The 26866-nt window shown below is 44.5% G+C and overlaps 1 long non-coding RNA gene across 1 annotated transcript; it reads left to right on the forward strand.

Annotated features, from left to right (window-relative positions):
• The first annotated feature begins 537 nt into the window (after nucleotides 1-537).
• LOC131516067 (uncharacterized) lies at nucleotides 538-24956 on the forward strand. The gene is made up of 2 exons (XR_009263838.1): nucleotides 538-706; nucleotides 24875-24956. It is a non-coding gene; the product is annotated as an uncharacterized LOC131516067 (long non-coding RNA).
• Nucleotides 24957-26866: the final 1910 nt, after the last annotated feature.

Here is a 26866-nt window from a genome sequence, read left to right on the forward strand (position 1 = left end):
AGTCATGCCTATGTAATGAAGCCTCCTTAAAAACCTAAGAGACAGGGTTCTGAGGCTTGCCAGCCAGTGAACACATGAAGGTTTGGGGAGAGTGGCGGCCCTAGAGAGGCCCCAGTTTTTGCCCCATGCATCTCTTCCAACTGGCTGGTTGCTGCATTATATCCTTTTATAAAGAGCCAGTGATCAAGTGAGTAAAATGCGTCTCTGAGTTCTGTGAGCCGCTGTAGTAAATTAATTGAACCGAAGGAGGGGGTTGTGGCAATCTGATTCATAGCCAGCCGGTCAGGAGCACAGGTGACACTTGGGCTTGTGACTGGCATCCCTTTGGATGTCGGGGACAGACTTGTGAGACTGAGCCCTTAACCCGTGGAATCGGATGCTGTCTCCAGGTAGAGAGTGTCAGGATTGAGTTCAATGCTCCAACACTGACCTGGTGTCTGAGCATCACTGGTGTTTTGGTGTGGAGAACCCCGCCCCCAAACACGCATACCCTTTGGAATCGGTCTTCGAACTATTCAGATGGTGTCAGAGAAGTGGGATTTGCTAGCTGGGCCCTGGCTCCCAGAAGCAGTGGTTTGGGAAGAGAAAAGAAGAAGGCATTCCTGGGTGGCCACATGGTCACCCTGGGAGTGGAGCTGCAGGCATGTGGCCCCCAGCTACTAAAGGCAAAGTTACCAGTGGAATTCGGAGATGAATCCAATCTTGGGTATGTGTGTGCGTGTCACTGGATGCATCGGGAAATGCAGACTAGTAAGAAAAAGGCAAAGTAGTGTTCCCCTTGGTTCTTGTTACCTATAACAGCTACCCTAAACACAAGAGGATGCCAGGTCGGGCCTTGATTCTGGAGCAAGCTGGGATTTCCTGGGGGTCTGAGCCTGGGCCATGAGCCTCAAAGCCACCCCCGAGGGGAAAGTACACAGGTCAACAGAAAATACCTCTAAGACCTTGGGTCACGGAGAAAGTAGTTGAATCAGAGAGTATAGTAGGAGGACCCGTCTCCTTTTGTGGACCCATCTCATCAGCCTCCTGGGAGCCTTTACCAAAGCGGACCCGGAGAGTAGCCTGTGTGGGGGCGGGAGGTGTCTGGCCATGAAGGCGGCAGGGTGGAGAGCAGGTTTGGATTGATGCAGGACCCAGGGCTCTCTGGGGACAAGCACAGAGGGCCTGTGTGTGGTGCAGACACTCAGGAGGGTGTTCTCGAGGGGAAGGCCAGCCTGTAAATCATGTTTACCCTGAGACGGAGGGACTAGCCATCTCCCCATAAGTGTGAGTGCAAAACCGAAAAACAGTTCCGGAAGCTGTATCAAATTTGCTGTCTTAGCTTCTTCCCCTCTGGGGTCTTACAGATGCTAATAAAAACGTTAGGTTGATTAACATTTATGTCCAATAAACTTGTATTACTTTGAAATGCGAAAAAAGGTGGATGTTATCAAATAGCCCTGCATGTTACTCATAAAAGCAAAAATTTGGAAATACCTAAGTTCCCCAAACGATGTATCTGTAAAGTAGAATATTAAGCACCTGACGTTCATGGGAAATGAGGCAAGGAGGCTACAGCTGTCTATATAGAACATGACCTTAATTTTACTAAAAGCAACCACAGAAATCCCACATACACAGAGAACCTTGGGGATCTTAGTGAAATGTTAAGGGACGGTTGATTTGGGGGTGATGGGATTACAGGTGTTTTAAAAGCGTTTTAAAAATACATCTCAGTATGGAGGCACCTGGGTGGCTCAGTTGGTTGAGCGTCTGACACCTGATTGCGGCTCGGGCCATGATCTCACGGTTCGCGAGTTCGAGCCCCACGTCGGGCTCTGCGCTGACAGCCGGAGCCTGCTTGGGATTCTCTCTCTCTCTCTCTCTCTCTCTCTCAAAATAAATAAACAGTAAAAAAATAAACTCCCAGGATTTCCCTATATTCTTTAGGGGGTGTGAATTACAGTACTAGCATACTAGCCTCCCACAGGTATCACCTCCGGGTTAAGACCGCGTGGCTGTGGAGGAGAGGCTAATGGTAGCCCGGGGAAGGGGAGGCGGTAGCTGGGCCAGCGCACGAATCACCTGGAGGCGCTAAAGGGTCCTGGTGGACTTGCCGCAGGTGTGGCCTGGGCTCCACCAGGTGATTCTAGGATGTGGCCGGCCTCCCACCGGGTTCCGGCCAGGCCTTCGGGGTGGAGGCTGTCAGCACGGCAACAGGAGAAGCAGGACTCCGGGCGGCTCGGCCACTTCATGGCCACGGCAGCCCTGTGAGGTGGAGCCCAAGCCCCGCATCCCGCCCGAGCCACGCAGCTCCCACCACGGTTTGTAAACCTTGTGAGCAGCCCGAGTGCTCATAGAGAGTTGTTTGCAGAACGAGGGGTACCCTCTGTGCTCATTGCTCCCAGGGGCCAGTATATGGGAGCTCCTTCCGACGGTCACCCTCGTTTCTCCTGCGCCCTCCCCCCACCCCGTCTCCCCTGCTCTGCCGCGCAGGAGGGTTAGGGCGCCCTGTGTCTTGAGCTTAGGTATGCATTTGAGACTCTGACTCCTTAAACCTGGGTTTGGCCCAGGGAGATGCGTTTTAACATGCACCCCGGTTGTTCGAATGCAGGAGATCCAAAGACTGAACTCTGAATGCTCGTCCAAGGGCAAACCATGGGCTGCCGGTCAACACGTGTGGGTTTGACACCGGCTGTGGCCGGACCAATTGCCCAACTCCTGAGCCTTCCTTGGGGGTGGAGGGGTCATCCACAGGAAGGGAGCCTCAGAGCCCTCCAGGGTGTCAGGATGGGCGGGATTGTGAACAGGAGGTCTGTGGGTGTCCAGCCAGTGAGCACCCCTCGCCCTGTCGGAGCCCTCTCCAGTGGGGGAGGGGGGGCGGGGGGAGGCTCATCCCAAGGAGACAAAACAGTGACAATGACCCAGTGATGTGCCACGGCATGGGAGCCCTGAAATGGCAGTCAGTGCTCACACCTGGCTGTTTCATCCTTAGAGGACGGACTGACGTGAACTTCTCAAGCTCTAAGCCTTCATCTTTCAGTGCCTTCCTGCCAAGCAGGAAGAAACAATTACTTTTCTTACAAAGGGGTAGATGCCATCATCCCCATTTTGCAGGTGAGGAAACTGTAGCTCCGAGAGGTCAGTGTGTTGGCCCAGGACACAGGAGTGGGGGGCACCAGGGTGGGAACTTGCATCTGCCTCCGGACCCCAGCAATCCAGTCATCCCTGCTGCCTTCCCGGGAGCTGTTCTCATTCCAGTGAGGGCCCCCTGGGCTCCCCGGTCCCAGAGACAGGGGCAGAGCGGTTGGGCCTGCTTCTGGCTGCAAGGCCTAGTGAGGTTGGGGCTCAGCTGCTTCGGAGGGGAGGGGCTGAGTGGCCACCACAGGACCTGGCAGTTGGACAGTCCAAATGGGGTCTCCCAGCAGGGAGGGCTTCCCCTGAAATCACTGGCACTGGAATGCTGCCCTCTGGACCCGGCCTTGCTGGCAGAGAAGGGGCGGTCCCTACCTGCTCAGGCCCCAGGACTCTCCACCTGTCTTTATTCCCAGCACCCCTGCCTTGGGATGAGGATGTGGACAAGGTGACCTTCAGCCCATTCCCAGGAGCAGAGGACGGGGCTCAACCTTCTGTTCTGGCAAGCTGGGGGGAGAGATGAACAGTCTCAGAGCGGGGAGGGTCGAGCCCATGGAAGAGCAGACCAGTGGGTTCTAGGTGTAAGGCACACAGGAAAGGGGCTGGATTTTCCTTGGCTGTCAGGGAAGACTTCCTGGAGGAGGAGACAATTCAGCCACGCCAAAGGAGGGTATTGTGAACCAGGCAGAGGCCCAGAGACAAGAAGGCGCTCCGAGCAGAGTCCTGTGCTGGTGTCCGAGCCAGGCTGGTGGAGAAGGCCTGTCAGCCCTCCAGGGGCCCTCCGGGTCAGGTCTGGACACTGTCCAGCACAAGTGGAGGGCTCCTGATTCGCAGGCTGGAGGTGCAGAGACTCGTGCATTAGGCCCAGGAACAAGCATTCAACCTTCCTCATCAAATCCTCACAGCAAGTCTGCCTGTTAGATACTGTCCGTCCCTTCTGCAAGGGGAAAGGGAGATATATTTTAAATAACTTGCTCAAGGTTGCCCTCCCCAGTCTTTGTTCACAGCCCCCTCAAAATGGAGTGGGGCCCCTGCTTGGCCCACTCCTGAGCTCCTCACCATCCCGGCTCCCGCAGAGAGCATTGTCTGGGGTGCCCAGAGTCCTGCTCCAGAAGAGACCAAGGCCGGGCTGGGAGGGAGCCAGGTTGCCCAGGCAACCGTCAGCTGCAACTCCGAGGCTGGGGGGCTGGTGCGGGTGGGGTGGGAAGTGCAGAGACCCTCAGGCGGGAAGGGGTGACAGGAGGGCTCTGTTCCAGGAGCCACTTAGAGCCAGCCCTGCCCCAGTCAATTCTCCCACAGAGGCCCTCCTGAGTCTCCCTCCCCTTCTCCTCCCTCTGGAGGGTCCACGACCATTTTGCAGGAAGGAGTGTCACAAAGGACCCTGGGTGGGAAGCTGCCCAAATTTTGGAGCTGGGTCCTGCAAGCGATTACCATATGAAAAGAGGCTCCCAGGGTCTGGGGAGGAAGCCAAGCCCTGACCCCTTTCCCACGTGCGACACCTCTGAGGCCGCCAGGGGTGGCGGGGGAGGAGGGGCGGTGGGCGGGAGGGGTGGCAGAGCAGTGTCTAGGTCCTCCCTCTGGGTGGTCTGAGATCCCTGAAAATGTGGGGGCAACATGAAGGAAAAAGAAATCTCAGAATCCAAGGACAGGGGGTGTGGGGAGCGGGGCCTGGGAGGTGCTGCGAGCTGGAACCGTATCTGGTCCCAAGGCTACGCCAGGGATGAGGCCATGGGTCCCCCGGCAGTGAAGGGACTTCTCCGTCTTGTTTCTGATGCTCTAGCACTCCGTTCAGCCCAGCTCTGCTGTTACTGCTTTCCAGAAAATAACAAAGCCTGTGCACTGCATTTTTTCCTATATTGCAAGCTCTTTTCTGGAGTTTTCTTCCCGGATTTCTGGCGCAGATTTTTGTCCCGTTGCATTAGTTCCCACGCTTCCTCTAGAGCAGACCCCTAAGCCGCAGACCTCTCCCAGGCAGCCTGTAGCTGGCCAGCCACCCCTGTGCCCCGGGCTCACCCTGGGGCGGGGGAGCCTCACCCCAAGGCCAGGTGGTGGGTGCTGTGGCTGACCCCAGAGCAGGCTGAGGCTCAGCAGCGCCGCTCACTGGCAGGTCCGGACCGCGGTTTGCGCCTCCACTGTTCTGGAATGAATGAACCTCCTCCCTGCTTTGGCCTCCCAGACAGAGCCTGCCCCTGGAGTGGAGGAAGGGAGGGCCTGGGAAGTGTCCCTCGCCCTGCGGAGGGTGTCTGGGTGTGGGGCGTAGGCCAGCGGCGCCCCCGGTGACAGCCCGCCGCAGTGAGTGGGCGGGACGGCCCCTGGTGCTTCCCGGACTTGCCGGGAGGCAGCGACCGCCTGGCAACAAAAGACTCTTAAGATGAATCTGTGCGCTCCCACGTCCTGGCATTCGGGCAGGACCCTCTCCTTTGTGGGTGGCGGGTGGGGAGCGGTAGTCAGGATCCCCGAGGCTCTAACCCCGCCTTCTTTGCAGGACACCACACGGTGTGGCTTGCTGGGTGTCAGGTGCAGCCGTTCGGACTCGTACAGTAGGCAGCCAGCAGTTTGGGAAAGGAAATGCCTCGGCCTGTGCATTTCTGCGGCTTCTCAGTGACCCCCTCCGTTCTGAGATCGGACCCCCCACATCCCCGGGCAGCTACATGCAAATGGTGTTTATCTTCCCGCATTCATTTTATTTTTTATATATTATTTTTGCCATAAATGCTTTAAAACATTTGCGGGGGGGGGGTGTTTATTTGAGAGAGAGAAAGCGTGCAGGCGTGCACGTGGAGGAGAGGCAGAGAGAGAGGCAGAGAGAGAATCCCAAGCAGGCTCTGCACTGTCCGCCTGGAGCCCAAGGTGCGGCTTGAGCCCATGACCGGTGAGATCATGACCTGAGCAGACCCAGGCGCCCCTAAAGCATTTTAATTCCATCCTAGTTAACATACAGTGATCTATTAGTTTCTGGAATACCGCGCAGTGATCCAGCAATTCTGTACATGACTCGGGGCTCAACACAGCAAGTGTGCTGTTAATCCCCTTTACCTACTTCCCCCCTCCCTCCACCCCCACCCCCCCTGGTAACCATCGGTTTGTTCTCCACAGTTCAACGTCTATTTTTTGGTTTGTCTCTTTTTCCTTTGTTCATTTGTTTCTTAAATTCCACCTATGAGTGAAATCATATGGTATTTGTCTTTTCCTGACTGGCTTATTTCCCTTCGCATAATCTATACCCTCTAGTCTCATCCACGTTGTTGCAAATGGCAAGATTTCACTCTTTTTATGGCTGAATAATATTCCAATATGTGTGTGTGTGTGTGTGTGTGTGTGTGTAATATATATATTATATATATATATACTTTGTTTTTTTTTGTTTGTTTTTTTTTTTTTTTTACGTTTTTATTTATTTTTGAGACAGAGAGAGACAGAGCATGAACAGGGGAGGGTCAGCGAGAGGGAGACACAGAATCTGAAACAGGCTCCAGGCTCTGAGCTGTCAGCACAGAGCCCGACGCGGGGCTCGAACTCACGGACCGCGAGATCATGACCCGAGCTGAAGTCGGCCGCCTAACCAACTGAGCCACCCAGGCGCCCCTATACTTTGTTTTTTAAGTAAGCTCTACGCCCCATGTGGGACTTGAACTCACCACTCTGACATCAAGACTTGCATGCTCTACCCACTGAGCCGGCCAGGAGCCCCGACACCACATCTTTTTCATCCGTTCATCGGTCAATGGACGCGTGGGCTGCTTTCATAATTTGGCTGTTGTAAATAATGCTGCCATAAACATAGGGGTGTATGTATCCTTTCAATTAGTGATTTGTATGGGTAAATACCCAGTAGTGCAATTACTGGATTGTAGGGTGCTTGTATATTTAACATTTTGAGAAACTTCCATACTGTTTTCCAGAGTGGCTGCCCCAGTTTGCATTCCCTCCAACAGCGCAAGAGGGGTCCTTTTTCTCCACATCCTCACCAACGCCTGCTGTTTTCTTAAAGCAGGCAGGTGTGAAGTGTGACAGGTGTGAAGTGATAGCTCAAAACAAATTGAGTTTTGATTTGTATTTCCTAGATGATTAGTGATGTTGAGCATCTTTTTATTTCTATTTGTATTTTTTTGAGCACCTCTTCACGTGTCTGTTGGCCATCTGTATGTCTTCTTGGGGAAAATGTCTATTCATGTTGTCTATCCATTTAAAAAGCTGTTTTTTAATGTTTATTTATTTTTGAGACAGAGTGCGAGTGGGGGAGGGGCAGAGAGAGAGGGAGACACAGAATCTGAGGCAGGCTCCAGGCTCCGAGCTGTCAGCACAGAGCCTGACGCGGGGCTCAAACTCACGGACCACAAGATCATGACCTGAGCCGAAGTTTGATGCTCACCCAACTGAGCCACCCAGGCACCTCTTGTCTGTCCGTTTTTTAATTGGATTGGTATTTGTGTTTTGGTGTTGAGTTCTAGGAGTTCTTTGTATATTTTGGATTCTAACCCTTTATCAGATATGTCATTTGCAAATATCTTCTCCCATTTCATGGGTTGCCTTTTAGTTTTGTTGATTGTTTCCTTCTTTGTGCAGAAGCTTTTCATTTTCATGTAGTCCCAGTAGTTTATTTTTACCGTTGTTTCCCTTGCCTTAGGAGACATATCTAGAAAAAATATCGCTACAGCCAATGACAGAGAAATTACTGCCTGTGCTCTCTTCAAGGGTTTTTATGGTTTCAGGTTTTACTGTCAGGTCCTTAATCCAGTTTGAGTTTATTTTTGTGTATGGTGTCAGAAAATGGTCCAGTTTCATTCTTTTGCATGTGGCTGCCCAGTTTTCGCAACACCGTTTGTTGAAAAACTGTCTTTTCCCCATTGCATACTCTTGCCTCCTTTGGCAAAGATTAATTGACCATAAAATTGTGGGTGTTTTCTTGGGCTTTCTATTCTGTCCCATTGATTTATGTGTCTGTTTTTGTGCCAGTACCATACTGTTTTGATTACTACAGCTTTCTAGTATCACTTGAAATTTGGGATCATGATATCTCCAACTTTGTTTTTCTTTTTCAAGATTGCTTTGGCTGTTCAGGGTCTTTTGTGGTTCCATACAAATTATGGGACTGTTTGTTCTAGTTCTGTGAAAAATGCTGTTGGTATTGTGATAGGGATTGCATTAAATCTGTAGATTGCTTTGGGTGGTATGGACATTTTAATAATATTTTTTTCTTCCAATCTATGAACATGGAATATCTTTCTATTTGTGTCATCTTCAGTTTTTCATCAATATTTTACAATTGTAAATGGAATTATTTTCTTAATTTGTCTTTTTGCTGTTTCGTTATTACTGTGAAGAAACAAAATAGATTAAAAGAATTTCTTTAACATCTATATTTATTTTTGAGAGAGAGAGAGAGACAGAGCATGAGTGGGGGAGGGGCAGAGAGAGAGGGAGACACAGAATCCTGGGACTTTACTGAATTCATTCTTGCCTTTTGGAAGCCTTTTATTCCTTTTTGTTGTCTGATTCCTTTTGTTGTCTGTTGGCTGTTGGCTAGGACTTCCAGTAATATGTTGAATAAAAGTGTTGAGAGTGGACATCTTTGTCTTGTACCTGTCTTTAAGGAAAAGCTCTCAGTTTTTCCCCAGTGAGTATGATATTAGCTGTGGGTTTTTCTTTTTTTTTTTTTTTTTTTTTTTTAATTTTTTTTTTCAACGTTTTTAAATTTATTTTTGGGACAGAGAGAGACAGAGCATGAACGGGGGAGGGGCAGAGAGAGAGGGAGACACAGAATCGGAAACAGGCTCCAGGCTCCGAGCCATCAGCCCAGAGCCCGATGCGGGGCTCGAACTCACGGACCGCGAGATCGTGACCTGGCTGAAGTCGGACGCTTAACCGACTGCGCCACCCAGGCGCCCCTGTGGGTTTTTCATATATGGCCTTTATGATGTTGAAGTCTGTTCCTTCTAAACCTACTTTGCTAATGGCTTTTTAAAAAAGATTTTACTTAATTTTTTTTTTTTAATTTACATCCAAGCTTGTTAGCATATAGGGCCACAATGATTTCAGCAGTAGATTCCTTAGTGCCCCTTGCCCATTTAGCTGATCCCCCCTCCCACAACCCCTCCAGTAACCCTCAGTTTGTTCTCCATGTTTATGAGTCTCTTCTGTTTTGTCCCCATCCCTGTTTTTATATTATTTTTCTTTCCCTTCCCTTATGTTCATCTGTTTTGTCTCTTAAAGTCCTCATATGAGTGAAGTCATGATTTTTGTCTTTCTCTGACTAATTTCACTTAGCATAATACCCTCCAGTTCCATCCATGTAGTTGCAAATGGCAAGATTTCATTCTTTTTGATTGCTGAGTAATACTCCATTGTGTGTGTGTATGTAATACATACACACACACACACACACACACACCACTTCTTCTTTATCCATTTATCCATCAATGGACATTTGGACTCTTTCCATACTTTGGCTATTGTTGATACTGCTGCTATAAACATTGGGGTGCCTGTACCCCTTTGAAACAGCATACCTGCATCCCTTGGATAAATACTTTGTAGTGCAATTGCTGGATCATAGGGTAGTTCTATTTTTAGCTTTTTGAGGAACCTCCATATTGTTTTCCAGAGTGGCTGCACCAGCTTGCGTTCCCACCAACAATGCAAAAGGGATCCTCTTTCTCCGCATCCTTGCCAACATCTGTTGTTGCCTGAGTTGTTAATGTGAGCCATTCTGACAGGTGTAAGGTGGTATCTCATTGTGGTTTTGATTTGCATTTCCCTGATGATGAATGAAGTTGAGCATTTTTTCATGTGTCGGTTGGCCACCTGGATGTCTTCTTTGGAGAAGTGTCTATTCATGTCTTTTGCCCGTTTATTCACTAGGCTATTTGTTTCTTGGGTGTTGAGTTTGATAAGTTCTTTATAGATTTTGAATACTAACCCTTTATCTGATATGTCGTTTGCAAATATCTTCTCCCATTCTATCGGTTGCCTTTTAGTTTTGCTGATTGTTTCCTTTGCTGTGAAGAAGTTTTTTATCTTGATGAGGTCCCAATAGTTCATCTTTGCTTTTGTTTCCCTTGCCTCCAGAGACGTGTTGAGTAACAAGTTGCTGTGGCCAAGATCAAGGAGGTTTTTGCCTGCTTTCTCCTCGAGGATTTTGATGGCTTCTTGTCTTACATTTAGGTCTTTCATCCATTTTGAGTTTATTTTTGTGTATGGTGTAAGAAAGTTGTCCAGGTTCATTCTTCTGCATGTCATTGTCCAGTTTTCCCAGCACCACTTGCTGAAGAGACTGTCTTTATTCGATTGGATATTCTTTCCTGCTTTGTCAAAGATTAGTTGGCCATATGTTTGTGGGTCCATTTCTGGGTTCTCTATTCTGTTCCTTTGATCTGAGTGTCTGTTTTTGTGCCGGTACCATACTTGTCTTTGTAATACAGCTTGAGGTCTGGGATTGTGATGCCTCCTACTTTGGTTTTCTTTTTGAAGATTGCTTTGGCTTCTTTTCTGGTTCCATACACATTTTAAGATTATTTGTTCTAGCTCTGTGAAGAATGCTGGTGTTATTTTGATAGGGATTGCATTGAATATGTAGATTGCTTTGGGTAGTATTGACATTTTAACAATATTTGTTATTCCTATCCAGGAGCATGGAATATTTTTCCAATTTTTTGTGTCTTCTTCAATTTCTTTCATAAGCTTTCTATAGTTTTCTGTGTATAGGTTTTTCACCTCTTGGGTTAGATTTATTCCTAGGTATTTTGTGATTTTTGGTGCAATTGTAAATGGGATCAATTCCTTGGTTTCTCTTTCTGTTGTTTCCTTGTTTGTGTATAGGAATGCAACCAATTTCTGTGCATTGATTTTATATCCTGCAACTTTGCTGAATTCATGGATCAGTTCTAGCAGTTTCTTGGTGGAATCCTTTGGGTTTTCCATATAGAGTATCATGTCATCTGCGGAGAGTGAAAGTTTGACCTCCTCCTGGCTGATTTGGATGCCTTTATTTCTTTGTGTTGTCTGATTGCTGAGGCTAAGACTTCCAATACTATGTTGAATAACAGTGGCAAGAGTGGACATCCCTGTCTTGTTCCTGTCCTTAGGAGGAAAGCTCTCAGTTTTTCCCCATTGAGGATGATATAAGCAGTGGGTCTTTCATATATGACTTTTATGATCTCGAGGTATGATCCTTCTATCCCTACTTTCTTGAGGGTTTTTATCAACAAAGGATGCTTTGTCAAATGCTTTCTCTGCATCCATTGAGAGGATCATGTGGCTCTTGTCCTTTCTTTTATTGATGTGATGAATTACAATGATTGTTTTGTGGATATTGAACCAGCCCTGCATCCCAGGTATAAATCCCACTTGGTTGTGGTGAATAACTTTTTTAATGTATAGTTGGATCTGGTTGGCTAATATCTTGTTGAGGATTTTGCATCCATGTTCATCAGAGAAATTGGTCTATAGTTCTTCTTTTTAGTGGGGTCTCTGTCTGGTTTTGGAATCAAGGTAATGCTGGCTTCATAGAAAGAATTTGGAAGTTTTCCTTCCATTTCTATTTTTTGGAACAGCTTCAAGATTCAAGAGAATAGGTATTAACTCTTCCTTAAATGTTTGGTAGAATTCCCCTGGAAAGCCATCTGGCCCTGGACTCTTGTTTTTTGGGAGAGTTTTGATTACTAATTCAATTTCCTTACTGGTTATGGGTCTGTTCAAATTTTCTATTGCTTCCTGTTTCAATTTTGGTAGTGTATGTGTTTCTAGGAATTTGTCCATTTCTTCCAGATTACCCATTTTATTGGCATATAATTGTTCATAATATTCTCTTATTATTGTTTTTATTTCTGTTGTGTTGGTTGTGATCGCTCCTCTTTCATTCTTTATTCTATTTATTTGGGTCCTTTCTTTTTTCTTTTTGATCAAACTGGCCAGTGGTTTATCAATTTTGTTAATTCTTTCAAAGAACCAGCCTCTCGTTTCATTGATCTGTTCTACTGTTTTTTTGGTTTCGACAGCATTGATTTCTGCTCTAATCTTTATTATTTCCTGTCTTCTGCTGGTGTTGGGTTTTATTTGCTGTTCTTTTTCCAGCTCTTTAAGGCATAAGGTTAGGTTGTGTATCTGAGACCTTTCTTCCTTCTTTAGCAAGGCCTGGATTGCTATATGCTTTCCTCTTATGACTGCCTTTGCTGCATCCCAGAGGTTTTGGGCTGTGGTGTTATCATTTTCTTTGGCTTCCATGTACTTTTTAATTTCCTCTTTAAGTGCTTGGTTGTCCCATTCATTCTTTAGTAGGATGTTCTTCAGTCTCCAAGTATTTGTTATCTTTCCACATTTTTTCTTGTGGTTGATTCTGAGTTTCATAACATTGTAGTCTGAAAATATGCACGGTATGATCTCAATCTTTTTGTACTTGTCGAGGGCTGATTTGTGTCCCAGTATGTGGTCTATTCTGGAGAATCTTCCATGTGTACTGGAGAAGAATGTGTATTCTGCTGCTGTAGGATGTAATGTTCTGAATATATCAGTTAAGTCCATCCGGTCGGTGTGCCATTAAATGCCATCGTTTCCTTGTTGATTTTCTGTTTAGATGATTTGTCCATTGTTGTAAGTGGGGTGTTGAAGTCCCCTACTATTATGGTATTAGTATTGATGAGTTTCTTTATGTTTGTAATTCATTGATTTATATATTTGGGTGCCTGTACATTTGGCACATAAATGTTTACAATTGTTAGGTCTTCTTGGTGGATAGACCCCTTGATTATGACATAATGCCCTTCTGCATCTCTTGATACAGTCTTTATTTTAAAGTCTAGATTGTCTGATATAAGTATGGCTACTCTGGCTTTCTTTTGTCGACCATTAGCATGATAGATGGTTCTCCATCCCCTTACTTTCAATCTGAAGGTGTCTTTAGGTCTAAAGTGGGTCTCTTGTAAACAGCATATAGATGGATCTTGCTTTCTTATCCATTCTGTTACCCTGGAGCATTTAGTCCATTGATGTTTAGCTGAGTTCTGTGGTTCTGTGGTTCAGGTTGTGTAGATTTTTGTGTTAATCCTCAAATCAGTTTTCTAGGTATGCAGGATAGTTTAGTGTTGATATGGCTGTATTTCATGGAGGTGAGATGCAAAAAAAAAAAAAAAAAACCCAAAAACAAACAAACAAAAAAACCTTCCATGTTGTTCTGCCATCTTGGCTCCTTCCCTTTAAGATTTTGTTTTTAAGTAATTTTTGCACCCAACATGGCGTTTCAACTCCGAACCTTGCAGTCAAGAGTTGCATGCTCTAGTGACTGAGCCGGCAATGTGCCCTTGCTGAGGTCTTTTATCATGAATGGATGTTGTACTTTGTCAAATACATTTTCAGTGTCTATGAAAATGAGCATATAGTTTTTATCCTTTCTCTTGTTGATGTGATGTATCACACTGATTGATTTGCAAATATTGAACCACCCTTGCATCCTGGGAATAAATTCCACTTGCTCGATCATGGTAAATGATTTTTTTTAAATGTATCGTTGGATATGGCTTGCTAACTTTTTGTTGGTGATTTCTGCATCTATTTTCGTCAAAGGTATTGGCCTGTAGTTCTCTTTTTTTGTGGTGTCTTTTTTTTTCTAGTGTCTTTATCTGGATTTGGTAGGTTTTCCTGGCCTCATAGAATGGATTTGGAAGCTTTCCTTCTTCTATTTTTTGGAATGTTTGAGAACAATAGATACGAATTCTTCTTTAATTTTTTTCCCCAACATGATTGATTTTTATTGCATGTAATACCTTTCTCCGTTATTTATTTATTTATTTATTTATTTATTTATTTATTTAGAGGTGCATATGGTTTTTTATTTAATGTTTCTCAAAAATGAATATCATCCTATCTAATTTCTTTTTTAAAATACAATTTATTCCCCTGGTTCATTGTTTCCATACAACAACCAGTGCTCATCCCAACAAGTGCCCTCCTCAGTGCCCATCACCCAGTTCCCCTCTCCCCCACCCCTCCATCAACCCTCAGTTTGCTCTCTGTATTAAGAGTCTCTTATGGGCTGACTCCCTCCCTCTCTGTTTGTAACTATTTTTTCCCCTTCCCTTGGTCTTTTGTTAAGTTTCTTAAGTTCCACATATGAGTGAAAACATGATAACTGTCTTTCTCTGACTGACCTATTTCACTTAGCATAATACCTCCCAGTTCCATCCACATTGCTGCAAATGGCATGATTTCATTCTTTCTCATTGCCAAGTAGTATTCCATTGTATATATAAACCACATCTTCTTTATCCGTTCATCAGTTGATGGACATTTAGAATCTTCCCATAATTTGGCTATTGTTGAAAGCGCTGCTGTAAACGTTGGGCTACCTGTGCCCCTATGCATCAGCACTCCTGTATCCCTTGAATAAATTCCTAGTAGTGTTATTATTTGTTGTAGGGTAGTTCTGTTTTTAATTTGTTGAGGAATCCCCACACTGTTTTTCAGAGCGGCTGCACCAGTTTGCATTCCCACCAACAGTACAAGAGGTTCCCGTTCCTCCACATCCTCACCAGCATCTGTGTTTCCTGAGTTGTTAATTTTAGCCACCCTGACCAGTGTGAGGTGGTATCTCAATGTGGTTTTGATTTGTATTTTCCTGATGATGAGCGAAGTTGAGCATCTTTTCATGTGTCTGTTAGCCATTTGGATGTCTTCTTTGGAAAAATGTCTATTCATGTCTTCTGCCCATTTCTTCACTGGATTATTTGTTTTTTGGTTCTTGAGTTTGGTAAGTTCTTTATAGATTTTGGATACTAACCCTTTATCTGATGTGTCATTTGCAAATATCTTTTCCCATTCTGTCGATTGCCTTTCAGTTTTGTTGATTGTTTCCTTTGCAGTGCAGAAACTTTTTATGTTGATGAGGTCCCAATAGTTCATTTTTGCTTTTAATTCCCTTGACTTTGGAGATGTGTCGAGCAAGAAATTGCTGGGGCTGAGGTCAAAAAGGTTATTGCCTGCTTTCTCCTCTAGGGTTTTGATGGTTTTCTGTCTCACATTTAGGTCTTTCATCCATTTTGAGTTTATTTTTGTGTATGGTGTAAGAAAGTGGTCCAGTTTCATTCTTCTGCATGTTGCTGTCCAGTTCTCCCAGGACCATTTGCTAAAGAGACTGTCTTTTTTCTTTTTTTTAAACTTTTTTTTAATGTTTTTATTTATTTTTGAGAGAGAGAGAAAGACAGAATATGAGTGGGGGAAGGGCAGAGAGAGAGGGAGGCACAGAATCTGAAGCAGGCTCCAGGCTCTGAGCCGTCAGCACAGAGCCTGACTCGGGGCTCAGACTCATGAACTGTGAGATCATGACCTGAGCTGAAGTCGGACGCTCAATGGACTGAGCCACCCGGGCACCCTGAGACTGTCTTTTTTCCATTGGATACTCTTTCTTGCTTTGTTAAAGATTAATTGGCCATGCGTTTTGGGGTCCAATTGTGGGTTCTTGATTCTATTCCATTGGTCTATGTGTCTGTTTTTGTGCCAATACCATACTGTCTTGATGATTACAGCTTTGTAGTAGAGGCTAAAGTCTGGGATTGTGATGCCTCCCACTTCCGTTTTCTTTTTCAATATTACTTTGGCTATTCGGGGTCTTTTGTGGTTCTATACAAATTTCAGGGTTGTTTGTTCTAGCTTTGAGAAAAATGCCAGTGCAATTTTGATTGGGATTGCATTGAATGTGTAGATTGCTTTGGGTAGTATTGACATTTTAACAATATCTATTCTTCCAATCCATGAGCATGCGATATTTTTCCATTTCTTTGTATCTTCTTCAATTTCCTTCATAAGTTTTCTATAGTTTTCAGCATACAGATCTTTTACATCTTTGGTTAGGTTTATTCCTAGGTATTTTATGGTTCTTTGTGCAATTGTAAATGGGATCAATTTCTTGATTTCTCTTTCTGTTGATTAATTGTTGGTGTATAGAAATGCAACCAATTTTGGTACATTGATTTTGTGCCCTACGGCTTTGCTGAATTCATGTATCAGTTCTAGTAGCCTTTTTGATGGAGTCTTTCCGGTTTTCCACAAAGAGTATCATGTTGTCTGCCAAAAGTGAAAGCTTGACTTCTTCTTTGCCAATTTTGATGCCTTTTATTTCATTTTGTGGTCTGATGGCTGCTGCTAGGACTTCCAACACTATGTTAAACAACAGTGATGAGAGGGGACATCCTTGTCATGTTCCTGATCTGAGGGGGAAAGCTTTCAGTTTTTCCCCATTGAGGATGGTATTAGCTGTGGGCTTTTCATATATGGCTTTTATGATGTTTAGGTATGTTCTTTCTATCCTGACTTTCCCGAGGGTTTTTATTAAGAAAGGATGCTGTATTTTGTCAAATGCTTTTTCTGAAGCTACTGACAGGATCACATGATTTTTATCCTTTCTTTTATTAATGTGATGAATCATATTGATTGATTTGTGAATACTGAGGCAGCCCTGCAGCCCAGGAATGAATCTCACTTAATCGTGGTGGATAATTCTTTTTATATGCTGTTGAATTCAATTTGCTAGTATCTTGTTGAGAATTTTTGCATCCATGTTCATCAGGGATAGTAGCCTGTAAATCTCTTTTTTTGTGGGGTCTCAGTCTGGTTTGGGAATCAAGGTAATGCTGGCTTCATAGAATGAGTCCAGAAGCTTTCCTTCCATTTCTATTTTTTTGGAACAGCTTGAGAAGGATAGGTATTAACTCTGCTTTAAATGTCTGGTAGAATTCCCCTGGGAAGCCATCTGGCCCAGGACTCTTATTTGCTGGGAGATTTTTGATAATTGATTCAATTTCTTCATTAGTTATGGATCTGTTCAAATTTTCTATTTCTTCTCGTTTGAGTTTTGGTAGTGTGTGGGTGTCTAGGAATTTGTCCGTTTCTTCCAGGTTGTCCAGTTTGTTGGCATATAATTTTTCATAGTATTCTCTGATTTCTGAGGGATTGGTTATGATAAGTCCATTTTAATTCATGATTTTATCTATTTGGGTGCCCTCTCTTTTCTTTTTGAGAAGTCTGTCTAGGGGGTTATCAATTTTGTATATTTTTTCAAAAAACCAACTCTTGGTTTCATTGATCTGCTCTTCTGTTTTTTTAGATTCTATATTGTTTATTTCTGCTCTGATCTTTATTATTTCTCTTCTTCTGCTAGCCTTGGGGTTTCTTTGCCGTTCTGCTTCTATTTCCTTTAAGTGTGCTGTTAGATTTTATATTTGGGATTTTTCTTGTTTCTCAAGATAGGCCTGGATTGCAATGTATTTTCCTCTTAGGACTGCCTTTGCTGCATCCCAAAGAGTTCGGACTGTCGTGTTTTCATTTTCATTTGTTTCCATATATTTTTAAATTTCTTCTTTAGTTGCCTTGCTGACCCATTCATTGTTTAATAGGATGTTCTTTAACCTCCATGCATTTGGAGGTTTTTCCAAATTTTTTCCTGTGGTTGATTTCAAGTTTCATAGCATTGTGATATGAAAATGTACATGGTATGATCTCAGTTCTTTTATATTCATTGAGGGCTGTTTTGTGACCCAGTAGGTGATCTATCTTGGACAATGTTCCATGTGCACTCGAGAAGAATATGTAGTCTGCTGCTTTTGGATGGAAAGTTCTGAATATATCTGTCAAGTCCATCTGGTCCAGTGTATCATTCAGGGCCATTGTTTCTGTATTGATTTTCTGTCTAGATGATCTGTCCATTGTTGTAAGTGGGGAATTAATGTCCCCTGCAATTACTACATTCTTACCAATAAGATTGCTTATGTTTGTGATTGTTTTTATATATTTGGGTGCTCTCAAATTGGGTTCATAAACATTTATAATTATTAGCTCTTCTTGATGGAAAGACCCCATAATTATTATATAATGCCATACTTCATCTCTTGTTACAGCCTTTAATTTAAAGTCTAGTTTGTCTGAGATAAGTATGGCTACTCCAGCTTTCTTTTGACTTCCAGAGCATGATAGCTAGTTCCCATCCCCTCACTGTCAATCTGAAGGTGTCCTCAGGTCTAAAACGTGTCTCTTGTAGACAGCAAATAGATGGGTTTTGTTTTTTTTTTTTCTGATGCCCTATGTTTGATTGGAGCATTTAGTCCATTTACATTCAGGGTTATTACTGAAAGATACTGATTTAGTGTCATTGTGTTATCTGTAGTTTTCATGCTTGTAATGGTGTCTCTGGTCCCTTATGGTCTTTGCAACATCCACTCACAGAGTCCTCCTTAGGATCTCTTGTAGGGCTGGTTTAGTGGTGATGAACTCCTTCAGTTTTTATTTGTCTTGGAAAACCTTTATCTCTCCTTCTATTCTGAATGACAGCCTTCCTGGATAAAGGATTCTCGGCTGCATATTTTTCCTATTCAGAACATTGAATATTTCCTGCCACTCCCTTCTGGCCTACCAAGTTTCAGGAGATAGTTCTGATAGCTACCACCCTTATGTGTCTACCCTTGTAGGTTAAGGCCAATTTGTCCCTAGCTGCTTTCAGAATTCTCTCTTTATCTTTGTATTTTGCCAGTTTCACTATGATATGTCGTGCAGAAGATCGATTCAAGTTACGTCTGAAGGGAGTTCTCTGTGCTTCCTGGATTTCATTGTCTGTTTCCTTCCCCAGATTGGGGAAGTTCTCAGCCCTGATTTGTTCAAGTACACCTTCTTCCCCTTTCTCTCTCTCTTCTTCTGGAACTCCTATGATATGGATATTATTACGTTTCATTGAATCACTTTGTTCTCTAATTCTCCCATCATGGTCTAGAATTTTTTTATCTCTCTTTTTCTCAGCTTCATCTTTTCCCATAATTTTATCTTCTATTTCACTTATTCTCCCCTCTGCCTCTTCAATCCTTGCTGTCACCACCTCTAGTTTATTTTGCACCTCATTTACAGCATTTTTAAATTCGTCATGACTATTTTTTAGTTCCTTGATCTCTGTAGCAATAGATTCTCTGATGTCTTCTATGCTTTTTTTCAAGCCCAGTGATTAATCTTATGGCTATTATTCTAAATTCTTGATGAGATATATTGTTTATATCTGGTTTGATAAATTCTTTAGCTGTAATTTCTTCCTGGGATTTCTTTTGAGGAGAATTCTTCCGTTTTGTCATTTTGGCTATTTTGGTTAGTTTTCTATCCTTTATGTCTTTTAAAAGCTTGTTATGTGTCCTGCACCTGCGACCACTATTATAGTAAAGAGGGGTCATACGTTGTCCAGGGCCTGGCCCTTCAGGAAGTGTTTTTTGGAGTGTGTTACTTTCTCTCTCTTGTTGTGTCTCTGGTTGCTTTATCTCCCTCCTTGTAGTGATGTTTTGGACCCTCCACCAGGTGTGCTTTGATTTGTTCATTGAAGTAGCCCTGGAAAAGAAAACAAACAAACAAAAAACAAAACCAAAACCAAAACCAAAAAAAAACCCCACAAAAAGCCCCCCAAAACACCAGCAACAACAAAAAAACGATGAGGTGGGGGCAGTGTTGATGGAAGAGGCCTTATCCCATACAAAGAGAGAAATGACAGGGGTGGGGAACAAGAAAAGAAAATTGACCAGGCAGAGAAACAATACGGCTTAATCCAGAAAGGGAGAGAGAGAGAGAGAGAGAGAGAGAGGAAAATAAAGAAAGAGATATAGAAAAGGTTTATATAGATTAGATAAAAAATATATATAGAATATATATATATATATATATATATATATATATATATATATATAAAATATGTCTTTTTAAACAAACCAACAACCCGAATAGCCAGACTAGAGGAGGGAAGAGATGAGATAAGAAGGAGAAAAGGAAGAAAAAAATATATATAATAAACATTGTCCAAGAATTAAATCAGGAAATGCAAAACCGCTAGGGGCCTTGGAAGCAGTGGCAATGTTGGTCTGGAGGAGGTGTTTTGTTCATCCCAGTCAATCCTGCCCCAGTAGATCTGCAGTTAGCAGGTGTGGATGGGGCGTGGCTTGGTGTGGGCGGGTCCTGCCTCCCCTGTGGCCCTGCAGTCAGATCCCTGAGGTCCCACCTTATTGGTGATTGGGAGAAAAATGGTGACACCCCAGTCTCTCCTCCGTGGACCGGGTGTCCCAAACCACTCTGTTCAGGTCGTTCTCACTGTGCTGCAGTCACAAACGAGGTGGTTTGTCCCTCTCTGCTGACGCCCACACCTCCCCGGCGCTCAGCTGGGATGTAAACCCCAATGTCTTAAAGGGTCCCGTTCTGTACACCCTGGTTTCAGGGAAAAGCCCCTCTGTGCTGCCGATATATGACCTCTGGCTGGTGGGCGCAGGCAGTCCTTGTCCTTTGAATGGTTATATACCTTCTTCCCACAGCACTCCAGGTAGAGGACCGCTTTCTCTCCCTGCAGACTGTGCCCTTGACCTAGGTACCAAACCCTGGGCTGGCTCCCCTCCTCCCAAGGCGCACGAACAGGGCAGCCGACCCCAGTCCCGAGAAAGCCCTGCAGTTAGAGATTGGGTGTTTGTCCATCCCAGTCCGTGGTTTTTCTCTAGTTCAGATACAGTCCTATACTTCCCCAGCCTCTCTTTCTCTTTCTCTTCTCTTTGTCTCTCTGCAGAAGGGAATCCCTCCCATCTGTGCCTATGCCACCTGTTTTATCTCTCCCAGTTCACAATCATACACCTATGGCCCACCAGGTTGTCCCCGTGGGCCCCTGGAGATGTCTCTGTCACTCTGCAGCCCGGACTCTTGGAATTCAAAGTCCTTTAGCCTCAACACTGGTGTGTTTGAGGGACAAGGGAACTGCGGATCCCCCTACTTCTCTGCCATGTTGGATCTCCCATGAACTCTTCTTTAAATGTTTGGTAGAATTCACCTGTGAAGCCATCTGGTCCTAGAAAATTGTTTGTTGAGAGTTTTTGATTACTGATTCAATTTCATTGTTGGTAATCGGTCTGTTTAAATTTTCTGTTTCTTCCTGATTCAGTTTTGGGAGGTTATATGTTTCTAGGAATTTATCCATTGTTTTCTAGGTTGTCCAATTTGTTGGTATATAGTTTTTCATAATATTCTCTTAGGGTTATTTCTATTTCTGTGGTGTTTGTTGTTACTTCTCTTTCATTTGTGATTTTGTTTGAGTCCTTTCTCTCTCTCTCTCTCTCTCTCTCTCTCTCTCCTGGCTATAGGTTGATCACTTTTGTTTATCTGTTCTATTGTTTATTTGTAGTTTCTATTATTTATTTTTGCTCTAATCTTTATTATTTCCTTTTCTTGTTTAGGGTTTTGTTTGTTGTTCTTTTTCTAGCTCCTTTAGGTGAAAAGTTAGGTTGTTTGAGATTTTTCTTGCTTCTTGAGGATGCTGTGTTGCTAAAAACTTCTCTCTTAGGACTGCTTTTGCTGCATCCCAAAGATTTTTGACCATTGTATTTCCATTTTCATTTGTCTTCATGTATGTTTTGATTTCCTCTGGGATTTCTTTGTTGACCCATTCATTGTTTAGTAGCACGTTAACCTCCATGTATTTGTGGTCTTTCCAGATGTGTGTGTGTGTGTGTGTGTGTGTGGTTGTAGTTCACAGTGCTGTTGTCAGAAAAGATGCATGGTATGACTGAACTTTTTGAGTTTGTTGGGACTTGTTTTGTGGCCTATATGTGACCTATTCTGGAGAATGTTACATGTGCATTTGAAAAGAATGTGTATTCTGCTGTTTTAGGATGGAATATTCTGAATATATCTGTTAAATCCAGTCGGGTCCAGTGTGTCATTCAAAGCCATGGCTTCTGTTTATTTTCTGTTTGGAGGATCTGTCCATTGATATAAGTGGGGTGTTAGTCTTTTACTGTTATTATAATACTATCAATTATTCCATTTATGTTTGTTATTAACTGTTTTATGCATTTGAGTGTTCCCAAGTTGTGTGCATAAATATTTACAATTGTATCTTCTTGTTGGATGGTTCCCTTTATGATTATATAGTGTCATTCTTTGTGTCTTGTTACAGCCTTTATTTTAAAGTCTATTTTGTCAACGTTAAGTATTGCTACTCTGGCTTTCTTTTGACATCCATTTGCATGAACAATGTCTCTCTATCCCCTTTCTTTTTTTTTTTTTTTTGTTTATTTATTTATCTTGAGAGAGCAAGAGAGCAAGCATGAGTGGGAGAGGAGCAGCAAGAGAGGGAGAGAATCCCAAGGAGGCTTTGCACTGTCAGCATGGAGGCCGACATGGGGCTTGAACCCATGAACTGGGAGATCATGACCTGAGCTATCAAGAGTTGGACACTTAACCAACCGAGCCACCCACGCACTCCTACCCCCTTTCAATCTGCAGATGTCTTTGGGTCTGAAATGAGTCTTTTGTAGCATATAGATGAGTCTTTTTTAAATCTACTCTTACCCTGTATCTTTTGATTAGAGCGTTCAATCCATTTATATTCAAAATAATTGATATATATTTATTGCCATTTTGTTACTTGTGGTAGTTTTTGTATTTTATCTTTGGCCCTGTCTTGCTCTTTTGTGGTTTACTGATTTTATTCAGTGATATATTTGGATTTCTTTGCATATCTATTAGTGGTTTTTGATTTGTGGTTACCATTAGCTTTGTACCTTCTGCATGTAACAGTCTATATTAAGTTGATGGTCACTTAGTTTGAACCCATTCTTTACTCCTCTCCCCCTCATATTTTAGGTATATGGTGTCTGTCATAACTTTGCATCTTTTTATTTTGAGTCCCTTGACTGGTTTTTATGGATATATTTACTTTTACTGCTTTTGTGCTTCCTACTTTTCTTACTCCTATTTAGGGTCTTTCCTTTACATTCAAAGAATCCTCTTTAATATTTCTTTAGGACTGGTTTAGTGGCCATGAACTACTTTAGTTTTTGTCTGAGAAACTCTATCTCTCCTTCTATTTGGATGATGGACTTGATGGCTAGAATATTCTTGGCTGCAGATTTTTTTTCCTTTAGTACTTTGAATATATCATGCCACTCCCTTCTAGTCTCCAATGTTTCTGCTGAAAAATCTGCAGATGGCCTAATAGAGTTTCCATTGTGTGTAACTGTTTTCTCTTGTTGCTTTTACAATGGTCTTTATCACTACTTTTAGTCATTTTAATTACTGTATGTTTTGGTGTGGCTCTCCTTGAGTTGATTTTGTGGGGGGCTCTCTATGCCTCCTGGATCTGGATACGTTTCCTTCCCCAGATTTGGGAAGTTTCCAGCTATTACTTAAGTAAATTTTCTGACCCCTATTCTCTGTCTTGTCCTTCTAGGTCCCGAGAAATGTGAATGTTGTTATGCTTGATGGAATCACTGAATTCCTTAAGTCTAGTTTTACTTTGTTTTTTTCTCTCACTTGCTCAGCTTGATTGCTTTCCATTACAATCCTCCAGGATGCTGATCTGTTCTTTGGATTCCTCTAGTTTATTCCATCTGGTGGAGTTTTAAGTTCATTTATTGAGTTCTTCATCTCTGGTTCTTCTTTTATGTTTTCTGTTTGCTAAGGACCTCAGTGAGATCCTCCACTCTTAAGTCCCGTGAGTACCTCTACGATCATTACTTTAAATTATCAGGCATATTACTTTTCTCTGTTTCGCTTAGGTCTCTTGTGGTCTTGTCTGTTCTTTCATTTGGGGCAAACTCCTCTGTTTCCTCATTTTGTCTAAGTCTCTATGTGTCAGGAAAGTCAGCTACACCTCCTGCTCTTGAAAGTAGTGGCTTGTGAAGGAAGAGGTCCTGTGGTGCCCCACAGTGCAATGTCCCCTCTTCTCCAGGACCTGGTGCTTCTGGGGTGTCTCCTGTGTGTGTTGCATGCACCCTGCTGTTGTGGCTGAGCCTCTTTTTAGTTCAGTCACCTGCAGTGGGCAGGGTTTGGTCCCCGTGCTAATGGGCCAGTTTGTGGCTGCCGTGGGCTTGGGTCAGACCAGATGTCTGCCCCCCACCCACTGCTAGGGCTGCAGTCTGTGCGTGTGTGGCTGTCTTTCCCTCTCCCTGGGGTAGGAGTCTCTGGAGTGGTGCTGGCTCATGTACGTGCTGCTTACACACTGTGAGGCTTGCGGCACTGCTTTGGGTGGGCTCCCGCCAAATATATTGGAGGGTGTGGGCAGGACGTAGCGTCGGCAAGGCTGGCATGGGCCTTCTGGGGGTGGGGCCTGCAGCGCCAGGACTGAGGTAGGCCTGGCTGCAGGGGGTGGGTCTGCCCAAGTGCAGGGGGAGGTGAGGTAGGGTCTTAGCAAATTAGTGAATTATCGGTGTGGTGGTTCCTGCAGGTGTGTGTGTGTGTGTGTTGATGCTGGGGGCAGGGGAGGGAAATGGCACCTGCCAGCTCCTTTGTGGATGAGACTTCCTGGATGAGTCTCCCCGTGATCTCTGCCCCTCCTGCAGACACTCAGATAACTCTGCCTCTCCCGTTTGTCTCAGGCGGTTTCAAACTGCTCCCTCTACACTGTATCTCCGTGGGCTATTTGTTGTGCTGTCTCTTTAAGGGAGGGGGCTCAGGCCCTTCTGGTTTTCAAAGCAAAACGTTATGGGGACTCGTCCTCCCCGTCCTCCCCATGTGGGCTCCCTGGTGCGACAGTCTGTTTCCCTCCCTCCCGTGGATGTCTGTGGTCTATGTAGCTCTGGGCAGTGTCTCTCCCTTCCCTACCGTTTTTGATATGGCTTCTTTCCTACATTTTGTGGAGTCTGTCGTCCTGGGGGCTGGTACGGGGTGGAGAAAGTTGTCAAAGGCAGGCAAACTAATACTTTTTGCAGAGTAAAATCTATAGCAAAGGGCAATTTTGCTGCACTGATTTAACTGGAAATAATTTTGACTCCAGGCACAAACCCCATGACTTCAGGGCTGGTCAGTTACCCCCTGGGGTTTTGCCTCTGGGCCCCAGGAAAATGTCTCCGAGGAACCACTGAGCGCTTATGGAATCTTCCCAACTTCTGTTCCTAGAGGTATGTTAGAAACACAAATTCCCTTTGGGGAGAAGGTGTTTTGTTTTGTTTTGTTTTGTTTTTTTGAGAGAAGAAGTATGAGCAGGGGAGGGGCAGAGAGAGAATTCCAAGAAGGCTCTGCACCATCAGCACAGAGCCCAACATGGGGCTCGAACTCATGAACCGTAAGATCATGACCTGAGCCAAAATCAAGCGTTACTTGGAGGCTTAACCAAAGGAGCCATCCAGGCACCCTGGGGAGAAGGCTCTCCATAGGGTGGGGGTGGGGGGGTACCCCTTTACCAGGAGCCCAGAGTATCTTGGCACTCCCTCCAGGAAGCCCACAGAGAAATACAATACAGCAACAATTGAGACTTAAGGGACATTTATTTTTTTGAAAGGGTGGAGGGGACTTTACAAGTAGAGTCTGAAGCCAATAACTAGAAAGGAAGATAAATAAAATACAAAGCCAGTATGTTGTGGCAAAATCCCAGAAAACACACTGAAAAAAAATTTTTACAGTTTAAAACTGTTTTACTTTATACATAATTACAAATTACTATACAGCATCTGGGTTTTAACCCCTTTGTATTTCAAAAGATCTAGCATAGAAATGTTCGTATAGCATCTGAAAACAACAGAAGCAGAGGTATAAGGTGTACGGGGGTCGCCCTCCTGCATATCTGGGCATCCCCCCGCGCCCCCGGCAGGTAAGGACACAGAAAACCACAGGCTAAACCGTGACCACGGGCGAGCTGACCGGGCGGCTCCCTGTCAGGTGGCTGCAAGAGACAGGAGAGCTCAGGCTGGGGGAGTCTCTGGGGGGAAGAGGCCGGGTTGGGGGGCAGCGCCCTCTGCTGGACAGCAGCGAGGCGCCCCCAGCACAGGCCGGGCTTGGCTGGGTGTGTGGAGCAGGTTGTCAGGGTCTGTGGCAGGAGGACTTTAGCCAGTTGGGTTTGCCCGGCTTTGAACCTTAGCGAGATGGAGAAGTAATTCAAGGCCTGTCAATCTTTGCACAAATTAAATTAGATGATACAAGGAAAGAAAAGCCTTTTTTTTTTCCCCCTTCCTATTTTTTTTTTCCTTTTATGGCAGCATGAAAATACTTTCTAAAACCTGGCCAGCAGGTGGTAGATTCCAAAGCTCCTGGGTGACTAGGAATGTTAGGCTACGCTGGAAGAAAAATCAAGACACAAACCGCAACCCTCCTCTTTGTCTGCAGATCAGCGAGAACGACGCGCTGGGGACCGGCGCCCAGCACGTGTGCGTCCCAACGGAAGGCAGGCAGGCCACACGTCTCTCTCAACCACTGCCACCATCTAAGCTGAGGGGATGTTTCTGGGCTTCCAAATCCCAAGGGCGTCCGAGCGCTGGCGGGAGTCCAGCACCGTCTGGGGTCCCCTCCAAACCACCCTGTCTACGGTCACTGAAGCCCACTCGCTAGAATAGGCTCTCCAAGCCCTGCGCGGGGACTGGCTCCCTCTGGGCCCAACCGTGCACCCATCAACACCGGGGTGGACGGCAGCCCCGTGCAAATACCAAAGTCCTCGGGAAGAAAGAACGGGCTTCGGAAAAGCAACTTTAGAGACCAAGGGATGAAATACCAAGTACTTCTGTGAACGTCAATTCCTGGACCGAGTCCTGGCTTCTAAGGTATGATTTTCCACCCTTCACTTAAGGCAAAACCTGCTTTATCAAACCCCCACACACCAACACCTGCCCCCCATAAAGGTAAAACAAACCCCATGGGTCTTAAAATAATGAGGGAGAACATTCTTGAAGGGACAACTTTCAGTGGTGCTACCCTGAGACGTAAGAGGGAAAAAGGTAGGATTCGTACCTTTTCAAAAAACAAAACAACCCCCCCAAACTTGATAAGGACTTCTGCC

Source organism: Neofelis nebulosa, chromosome 7 (assembly GCF_028018385.1).
Source record: "Neofelis nebulosa isolate mNeoNeb1 chromosome 7, mNeoNeb1.pri, whole genome shotgun sequence".
In the NCBI taxonomy this organism is placed as follows: Eukaryota; Metazoa; Chordata; class Mammalia; order Carnivora; family Felidae; genus Neofelis; species Neofelis nebulosa.